Source organism: Symphalangus syndactylus, chromosome 16 (assembly GCF_028878055.3).
Source record: "Symphalangus syndactylus isolate Jambi chromosome 16, NHGRI_mSymSyn1-v2.1_pri, whole genome shotgun sequence".
NCBI classification, from domain to species: domain Eukaryota; kingdom Metazoa; phylum Chordata; class Mammalia; order Primates; family Hylobatidae; genus Symphalangus; species Symphalangus syndactylus.
The window spans coordinates 71,785,057-71,795,331 of record NC_072438.2 but is presented as its reverse complement, the minus strand read 5'-3'; the positions used below and the strand labels follow the sequence as shown (position 1 = coordinate 71,795,331).

At 44.6% G+C, this 10,275-nt stretch overlaps 1 pseudogene; it reads left to right on the top strand.

Annotated features, from left to right (window-relative positions):
• The first annotated feature begins 1,628 nt into the window (after nucleotides 1-1,628).
• On the top strand, nucleotides 1,629-2,947 carry LOC129464426 (transmembrane protein 183A-like; annotated as a pseudogene).
• Nucleotides 2,948-10,275: the final 7,328 nt, after the last annotated feature.

Below are 10,275 nucleotides of genomic sequence, written 5' to 3'. Positions count from 1 at the left end.
TTTGGAGTGATGAAAATATTTGAAATTAGAGAGAGGGGATGGTTACGCAACCTTATGAATATGTTAACACCCATGGAATGTGCTTCGGTGGCGAATTTTATGATACGTGCATTATATCTCAATAAAGTTGTCATTGAAAAAAAAAGGTTGCAAGGCTGCCTTAGAAGCAGCTGCACTCCCCAAGCAGTGGGTCTAAGGTGCTTATTTTCTGGGACCAGAGGTGAAACCTGATGTATGAATTCTGACCTGGCATCATTTAAAAAGAGATTTTGTCTGGCACTGTGGGGTGTGACTATAGTCCCAGCTACTTGGGAGGCTGAGGCGGGAGGATTGCTTGAGCCCAGGAGTTGGAGGCTGCAGCGAGCTATGATCACGCCTATGAATAGCCACTGCACTCCAACTTAGGCAACATAGCAAGACTCTGTCTTTAAAAAAGAGAAAAAGAGATCTTGCCCAAGAGGACTGCCTGAGAGTATGATGGGACACAACAGAGAGAGAGTCCGTGTAGAGATGGCCACCCCATGCTAAGGTTGCCAGGGGTGATGAGTGACAAACCAAAGCAGAGGCCATCCCCCAACTCCAAGTGAAGTGAAGAGGAGCAGTCAGAGAGCTTCCTGGCCAGCCCATCGGAGTAACGAGGAGAGAAGCATCAGCTCAAATCATTTAACATGTTCAGAGAAACTCCAAGCCTGGAGGGTCAGAAGTCCCAGAAAGTGCGGGCTGTGGAGGAGAGGCTCCCAGAGGAAAAAGAGGAGCAGACAATCACCCTCCCCTTGACTGCATGCTTCTGCCTTGAGCAGGCCACGCTGAGGCAAGGAAGGTGCTTTAAGTTGACATAAAGTCAAGAGTTCCGATTATTATACTGCATGAGAGATACTAATTTATAACATTAGTTTTTCTTGTGGCTGAAAGCAATCAGAATATTTTCTTTCTTATCTTTTTTTTTGAGATGGAGTTTTGCTCTTGTTGCCCAGGCTGGAGTGCAATGGTGCGATCTTGGCTCACTGCAACCTCCACCTCCCAGGTTCAAATGATTCTCCTGCCCCAGACTCCTGACTAGCTGGGATTACAGGTACAAGCCACCATGCCCGGCTAATTTTTGTATTTTTAGTAGAGACGGGGTTTCACCATCTTGGCCAGGCTGGTCTTGAACTGCTGGACTTAAGTGATCTGCCTGCCCCGGCCTCCCAAAGTGCTGGGATTACAGGAGTGAGCCACCACGCCCGGCCGCGATCGGAATATTTTTTACCTCTTAGAATTAATGAAAAACTATGGGGTTTGCCAAGGTTTCAAACATACATGGGTAAGAACTAGCGCCACAGAGCATCCGATGCCTATTCCTCAACACAGATGTAATCCGAATAAATCACTACAGAGAGCGGTAAGTCCTGTGATGAAATAATAGTTCAGATGAGAGATGAAGATGTGAAATCAAGTATATGGGGAAAAGGGGAAAACATAGGTTTAAAAATCGACAAATTTGGCCAGGCATAGTGGCTCATGGGAGCCTGAGGCGGGAGGATTGTTTAAGCTCAGGAGTTTGAGGCCAGCCTGGGCACAGGGCAAAACCCGTCTCCACAAAAAATACAAAAAATAGCCAGTTGTGGGAGAGTTAGCGGCCTCCGGTGTGGGATGGCTTGCGGCTCCCGGGGCCGGCTCTCTGGCCGGAGACATGGCCTGGGGGCCCGGCCCGCTAGGCAGGCCTCGCCCCGATAGGGTCGCCATGCCCAAGAGAGGAAAGCGACTCAGGTTCCGGGCCCACGACGCCTGCTCCGGACGAGTGATCCAGGTGGATTACGCCAACTCGGATCCAGCGGTCGTGAGGTCTGGGGTCAAGAAAGCCGTAGTCAACGCTGTTCAGCAGGAAGTAAAACCTCTTTGTGGCTTGGAAGCCTCTCAGGTTCCTGCAGAGGAAGCTCTTTCTGGGGCTGGTAAGCACTGTGACATCATCGACCGCAGTGATGAGAGGGATGCCCAGGAGGAAAGCATCCGTGAGAGAACTGTCTCCAGAAAAAGGAAAAGCGAGAGGCACAAAGAAGAACTGGACGGGGCTGGAGGAGAAGAGTATCCCATGGATATTTGGCTATTGCTGGCCTCATATATCCGTCCTGAGGACATTGTGAATTTTTCCTTGCTTTGTAAGAATGCCTGGACTGTCGCTTGCACTGCTGCCTTTTGGACCAGGTTGTACCGAAGGCACTACACGCTGGATGCTTCCCTGCCTTTGCGTCTGCCACCAGAGTCAGTGGAGAAGCTGCGCTGTCTCTGGGCTTGTGCGATCCGATCTCTGTACCACATATGCATGAGCCATTTGCTGCTCCAGTCTCCAAGAATCCAAGCACCCCCAGCACATTAAAGAATTCCAAATGGTTACTTTTCTGGTGCAGAAAGATTGTTGGGAACAGACAGGAACCAATGTGGAAATTCAACTTCAAGTTAAAAAAACAGTCCCCTAGGTTAAAGAGCAAGTGTACAGGAGGATTGCAGCCCCCCGTTCAGTACGTAGATGTTCATACCAATCCATACCGGGACTGCTGCCTACTGCAGTCACCACCCTCAATTTCATCTTTATTCCGATTGTCACGGGAATGATATTTCCTCTCTTTACTATCAATGTGAGCGTGGACATGCGGCATCGTTGAGTGAGACTGGTGTTCCAAGATTCCCCTGTCCATGGTGGTCGGAAACTGCACAGTGAACAGGGTGTGCAAGTCATCCTGGACCCAGTGCACAGCTTTCGGCTCTTTGACTGATGGCACCCTCAGTACCCATTCTCCCTGACAGCATAGTTACTGCGTCCCATCCCGTGGGGGCAGCCCTGATTCTAGTCCATTAGTAATCAGATTCCAGTTTGGACGGGGCAGCTGGGTTGTATATCTGGTTAGTAATGTACATGCTCTTCAGGTTCTAGGGCTCCTGTTAGGGGAGGGAGAAATGTTGAATCAAGAGGAAAAACAACTACTATTATTTATAAACATATTTTAATGTAAAAATTTGCATTAAAAAAATAGCCAGTTGTGGTGGCGCGTGCCTGTAGTCCCAGCTACTTGGGAGGCTGAGGTGGGAGGATTGCTTGAGTCTGGGAGGACCAGACTACAGTGAGCCGAGATCGCCCCAGTGTACACTGGCCTAGGCAGCAGAGTGAGATCCTGTCTCAAAGAAAGAAAGAAAAAAATGGACAAATTTGAGCAGCAGAGTAGATGTGGGAAGTAACAAAGAAGGAGACATCAGAGATGACATTAAGTGTTCTAATTTGGGAGATCAGGTGATTGATTGTCATAACAGCTGAAGGAAAGAGGGAGGCGCAGATATTGGTGAAGGAAAGGAAGATACAAAGCTTTTTTTTTTTAAACCATCAATGATTATTTATTGAAATCTGACCAGTTGTACAGAAGAAAAAAAATGGCATTATCATGACTGTCTTAATAGTACTGTGGAAATGCCTATTTTTTCCTTTCTAATCACAGTTTTTCCCACTTGTATGCTTCTTCCTCTCATATCCCATCCCAACACCCAACAGGCAAATCCACAGACCTGGCAGTATGCCAGGAATTTGGATCTTACAAAATATTTACTGATTGATTTATAAAATGTTTGGTGTACATGACATATGAGTTAGAAACAACAAATCCAAGAGCTGAAGCATGGGAGTTAATATAATAAAGCAATTTGGGAGGTAAGCAATCTCAGTGTTTTTATACTGATAAGAATATCTGAACTCATGTTTTCAAACTAGCCTTAGTTACCTCTAAGTGTACCTCACCTTCTCTCCCATCCTATCCCACGCTCTCCATCTGTGTAGTGGTTATGGCAGTTTTCGGCTGCCTTGTATAATGACTCTGAACTCCTCATGGACCTACACAGGCTGCAGTCACAGCCCTGGCACGGAGCCAATGTTTGGATGGTCCTGCGTGTAATTCTGAGAAACTGGTAGGAAGCCCAGTGAGGCCATGTGATGTTGTGGAAAGGCAGGGAACAAAAGCAGAAGCAAACCTGACCCCCACAGATCCAGGGAGACATTTCTCATGAAGCACCCCAGGCCACCCCCTCTCTAACTTAGGAGAGAACAGAAAATGTACCTTCATTTTTGGAATAATTTTCTGAATGTTTCTCAGCAAATAAAAATGTGAGAAATCACAGACAGCAATCTGGAATAGCCGAAATGACCATACTTTCAAGACTTTCAGTATTTATTCTCAAGGTTGGCAAATGTTTTTAAAAGGCTCTTCCTTTTGAAGATCAAAGCCATGAGACAACCTATGTTAATTATACAGAAGGGAAGATTATATGGGGGAGCAGCATTTTTTTTTTTTTTTTCTTTTTTTTTATTATACTTTAGGGTTTTAGGGTAGGGGAGCAGCATTTATTAATGGAATTCTAGGAAAGCTAGTTTCAATATTCCAGACTCAAATATTTCTTCTCTGTTAACATCATAACCAAATTTGAGGTTCACTCTTAGTGATTTCAAGAGTCAGTGATATCAAGTAGCGACACTGTCTCAGAATAACACTCTCGTTCTATTGCTACCCAAACTCTGTGATTAACAGGACCACAGAATTAACATTTACAAAATATACTTTAAAAATGGAGACCAAGTCCACTAACTTTATTTTTATGAGTCAATTCTGATTAAGTAAATTCTGATTACCAGAAAGCTTTGGGTATAAATGTGACCTTTTGGTTTGCTATACACTGACTCTTAAAAGATGACACTTATTTCCCTGGAGCGGTTTACTAACTGTCACTCTTGTAATTCAAAAGAATTAATGTTTCTCAAAAGGTGTGTGATTCCCGGCAGAGGCATGACCTCTTGTGAAGCAGACCCTTTCAAATTGGCTAATATAAAGTCAAGATAAATAGAAATCAGTCCCTGTTGGTGATTACATTGGTTTAAGTTATTGCTCCCTCGTTTCATGTAATAAAATAACACACTACTACATTATGGAAAACCCACACATACATCTAAAAGACAAATATTCTTATTAACACCATTTGTATCCTAGAAATAAATTAGCTTCCTTAAAAAATCTTTTCAATTATTCACAAAATCCATCCTTATTTTCTGAACGAACAAGGCTGAATTTTAGAAGTGCAATGAAAAGTTCTTGAGGTTCCCCTGCAGTGTAGACAGGCCTTCTTAGTGGATTCCGAGGCGCAGCTTCTTGTGCTAGTGCTGCTCTTCCTTCTGTGGGATGGGTCTCAACACACCATTTTCTCTCCTTTCAGGCTCATTTTGTTCAAGACCATAAGCTCCTGATGGATTCAGCTGCCAGGTAAATTTGCTAACACCTTCAAGCTCCCCAAACCTCATGTAAGAGATGTCTGCCTTCTTTTTTCCAACATCTACACCTCCTGCATAGATTTGTTTTATGCCTGCACCTTTAATTTAACGTACACACTCATCACATGGGCACTTTGTCACAAAAATCATGCTTCTTTCTTCTGGTTTTATTTCTTGACACCTAAATGTTAAGGCATTCTGTTCCGCATGTATGATGTATCTGAATTTTCTTATTTCTCTGTCTTTCTGCTTGTCATCCATGTGTGGGAAGTCAGCATACTCAGATCCAACAGGAAAAGCATTGTAACCACATCCTACGAAGTACATGGCACCTGTTCCATCACAACTTCTAGACAACTTTTTTTTTTTTGAGACGGAGTCTCGCTCTGTCGCCCAGGCTGGAGTGCAGTGGTGTGATCTCAGCTCACTGCAAGCTCCGCCTCCCGGGTCCACGACATTCTCCTGCCTCAGCCTCCTGAATAGCTGGGACTACAGGTGCCCACCACCACGCCTGGCTAATTTTTTGTACTTTTAGTAGAGATGGGGTTTCACTGTGTTAGCCAGGATGGTCTCGATGTCCTGACTTTGTGATCCTCCTGCCTTGGCCTCCTAAAATGCTGGGATTACAGGCATGAGCCACTGTGCCTGGCCCCTCAAAGTTTTGTTTTGGACATGCTGAGTTTGAGGTGCATGTGTCACAGAAGGGTCAGAAGCCAGGAAACAGTTGGAAGTGTAGCCTAGAGCTCAGGTGGCAATTCGGGTGGAATAGATTTTTAAATTTTCAGGACATTGGCCAGGTGCGGTGGCTCATGCCTGTAATCTGAGCACTTTGGGAGGCCGAGGCAAGCAGATCACCTGAGGTCAGGAGTTTGAAACCAGCCTGGCCAACATGACGAAACCCTGACTCTCCTAAATATACAAAAATTAGCCGGGTGCGGTGGCGGGCACCTGCAATCCCAGCTACTTGGGAGGCTGAGGCAAGAGAATTGCTTCAGCCTGGGAGACGGAAGTTGCAGGGAGCCGAGATTGAGCCACTGCACTCCAGCCTGGGCAACAGAACAAGACTCTGTCTCAAGAAAATAAATAAATAAACAAACAAGTAAATAAATTTTCAGGACATGGATAGCAAGGGAAGCACAAAGCTCGCTAAAATCACATAGGGAGAAAGAGCATAGGGTGAGAAAGGGGCTTGAGATTGAATCAACATTTAATGGTTAGTGGAAGGTGCCAAGGCAACTATAAAGGAGAAGGTAGAAAGAGCTAGAGAAAAAGAGAACATATAATCACACAATCAGTACAAGAATTGAGTGAGGATGTCTGAGCCACACAACCACTCCTTTCAGTAGTACAAACACAATAAATATTGGTGATGGTGGATCCAATAGTAATAAGGTGCTGTTTTTCATAACATGTTAGCTAACACTCTTGACCAACTGATAAGGAATGTTGCCCGAGCAAATGGTGAACTTGCAGCTTACCTTTGCCTGGTGATTCCTTGAAATGTGTGACTTGAACTTGCAAGGTAATTGGATCGGGTCGGGCTTTGGACCATGGTTCAGAATGAAGTGAACTGTCGATTTCTGGATCATTTATAAGATCCCAAATACCTTAACATGGTGTAGAAGGCCCTTCCTGATGTGGCCCCTGACTCTTTTCTAATCTTATCTCTCACTGTTTCCCTTGCTCATCCTACCCTTCAAGCAGTCCAGTTACTTGAATATGCCAAGTGCTCCCTCACACCTGTATGGCTTTCACTATGCTGTTTCTTCAGCTTGGAATACCAGTCTCTGGTCTAAAACCCTTTGCCAACTTCCCCTAGTCTTGGCATCACTTCAAATCTAATTGTGCGCAACACTATCTTTACCTATTGATGAAGGGAAACAACCTCACAATAGAGCTTCACACTACTTAAACTCCTCGTGACAGAAAGAGTTAAAATCTTAGCGAAACCCCAGCTTTTTAAAATTTTGCTGGACACTGTGTCCTATTTGATATGCATGCAATCAGCCCATTTGACCGAAGCCAGACTTTTTTTTTTTTAAGACGGAGTCTGTCTCTGTCACCCAGGCTGGAGTGCAATGGCATGATATCAGCTCACTGCAACCTCCACCTCCTGGGTTCAAGTGATTCTCGTGCCTCAGCCTCCTGAGTAGTTGGGATTACAGGTGCGTGCCACCACTCCCAGCTGATTTTTTTGTATTTTTAGTAGAGACAGGGTTTTGCCACGTGGCCCCGGCTGGTCTTGAACTGCTGACCTCAGGTGATCCGCCCGCCTTGGCCTCCCAAAGTGCTAGGATTACAAGCATGAGCCACCATACTGACCCAAAGCCAGACTTTTGAACTTACTCACTTATAATCATGTTTCTCCCTCTTTGTGGAATAACATGAAATCCTTCTTCACACTGGGTGTGGTGGCTCATGCCTGTAATCCCAGCACTTTGGGAGGCTGAGGCAGGCAGATCACGAGGTCAGGAGATCAAGACCATCCTGATTAACATGGTGAAACCCCGTCTCTACTAAAAATACAAAAATTAGCTGGGGGTGGTGGTGGGCACCTGTAGTCCCAGCTACTCAGGAGGCTGAGGCAGGAGAATCACGTGAACTGGGGAGGCGGAGCTTGCAGTGAGCTGAGATTGCACCACTGCACTCCAGCCTGGGTGACAGAGCAAGACTCTGTCAAAAAAAAAAAAAGAAATCCTTCTCCCCTACCTCAGTTTCATGAAAACCTTCCCCTTCTTCACCTGTATATCACAAAATCCCTCCTCCCCTGAGTGTCACAAGACAGTTCTGAGCTAGGATTTTTTTTTTTTTTTTTGGTCAGCCAGGAATGAAAAAAAAAAAAAAAAAGAAGTAAAAGATTGCTTGTCACATGACCTCTGTTGTTTCTTCCTTAAAATTCATAACCTCAGTCTAATCATGAGAAAACATCAGAAAAATCCAAATTGAGAAATAGTCTACAAAATACCTGGCACTCTTCAAGAGTGCCAAGGTCAAGAAAAACAAGGAAAGACTGTGAAACTGTCACAGATTAGAGGGGACTAAAGAGATATGACAAATGATGCAATGTGGTATCCTGAAACAGAGAAAACAATATAGTGGAAAAACTGGAGAAACTGGAAGAATCTGAGTTTAGTAGAATAGTTAATAGTATTGTACCAGGATCAATCTTTTATTTCTGAGAAATGTACTGTACCATGGTATGTAAGATGTTAACATTAAGAAAGCTCAAAGAAAGCCGATAATCTTACATATTAAAATAACTAAGGTGTGGCCGGCATGGTGGCTCACACCTGTAATCCCAGCAATTTGAGAGGCCAAGGTGGGCAGATTGCTTGAGCCTAGGAGTTCAAGACCAGTTTGGGTAAAATGGTGAAATCCCAACTCTACAAAAAATACAAAAAATTAGCCAAGCTTGGTGGTGTGTGTCTGTAGTCCCAGGTACCCAGGAGGCTGAGGCGGGAGGACCACCTGAGTCCAGGAGGTCAAGGATGCAGTGAACCATGTTCGAGCCACTGTACTCCAGCCTGGGTGACAGAGTGAGACCCTGTCTCAAAAATAAAATAATATAATATAATAAATTAATTAAGACGTGAGGGCCACCCGGCTTTTAGGTTGCTATCAGCCCCCTCCTTCCTTCCTTAGTTCTTGGTAATCACAAGTCCTGACATTAAAAGTCTAATTTCTACACTACCTCTTTGACTATATCTCAGGCCATCTTGCCTTTGATGGATCCCACCCTCGTCATCTGGCCTTCTAGTTCTCAGGACAATCTGAAGCTGGCCTCACTGCAGGGTCCTTGTGCTTGCTGTTTCCCCCTACTTGGAATCTTTCCCCACTCCCTCTTTGCAGAGCTGGCTTCTGTCTTTCAAGTCTCAGCTTCATGTCACCTTCTCAGAGAGGCCTGCTGTGACTGCCTACCCCAATAATCTCTGTCACAGCACTTTATGTATTTTTCTTCATTTCACTAAGCATAGTCTACAATTTATTGATGTATTAACAATCTTTCTCCCTTCAGAATGTTTGCTGTATGAGGGCAGAGACCAGGTCTATCTTGTTCTCCATAATATCTACTGCCTCTGTGTTTTCCCAATTTTTTTGTTTTTTGAGACAGGGTGACAAACTGAGATCCTTTACAGTAGTGCGAACATGGCTCACTGCAGCCTCGACCTCTGGGGCTCAAGTGATCCTCCCTGCCTCAGCCCTCCAAGTAGCTGGGACTACAGATGGGTGCCAACATCAAGTAGCTGGGACTACAGATAGGTGCCAACATCAAGTAGCTGGGACTACAGATAGGTGCCAACATTAAGTAGCTGGGACTACAGATGGGCGCCACCATGCTAGGCTATTTTTTGTGTATATGTGTATATATATTCTATATATTCTGTATATATATATACATATATATTTTTTTTTTTGTAGAGATGAGGTTTTGCCATCGTTACCATTGTTGCCCAGGCTTCCCTCAACATTTATATGTTGAACTCCTAACCCCTAGTGTGATGATATTAGGAGATGTGGGTCTTTGGAATTGATTAGATCTTGAGGGTAGTACATTCATAAATAGAATTAATGCCCTTACAAAAGAAGCTCCAGAGAGCTCCAGAGAGCTCCAGAGAACTCTTTTGCCCCTTTTGCCTTGTGAAGCCATCTGTGAACCAGTAAGTAGGCTCTCACCAGATACCAAATATGGCAGTGTTGTAATCTTGAACTTCCCAACCACCAGAACTGTGAGAAATAAATTTCTGTTGTTTGTAAACCACCCAGTCTATGGTATTCTTGTTCTAGCAGACTAAACAGACTAAGATGCCTATAATAGTTGTTCAATAGGCCGGATGCGGTGGCTCACGCCTGTAATCCCAGCACTTTGGGAGGCAGAGGCAGGTGGATCATTTGAGGGCAGGAGTTCGTGACCAGCCTGGCCAACATGGTGAAACCCCATCTCTACCAAAAATACAAAAATTGGCTGGGTGTGGTGGCAGGCACCTGTAATCCCA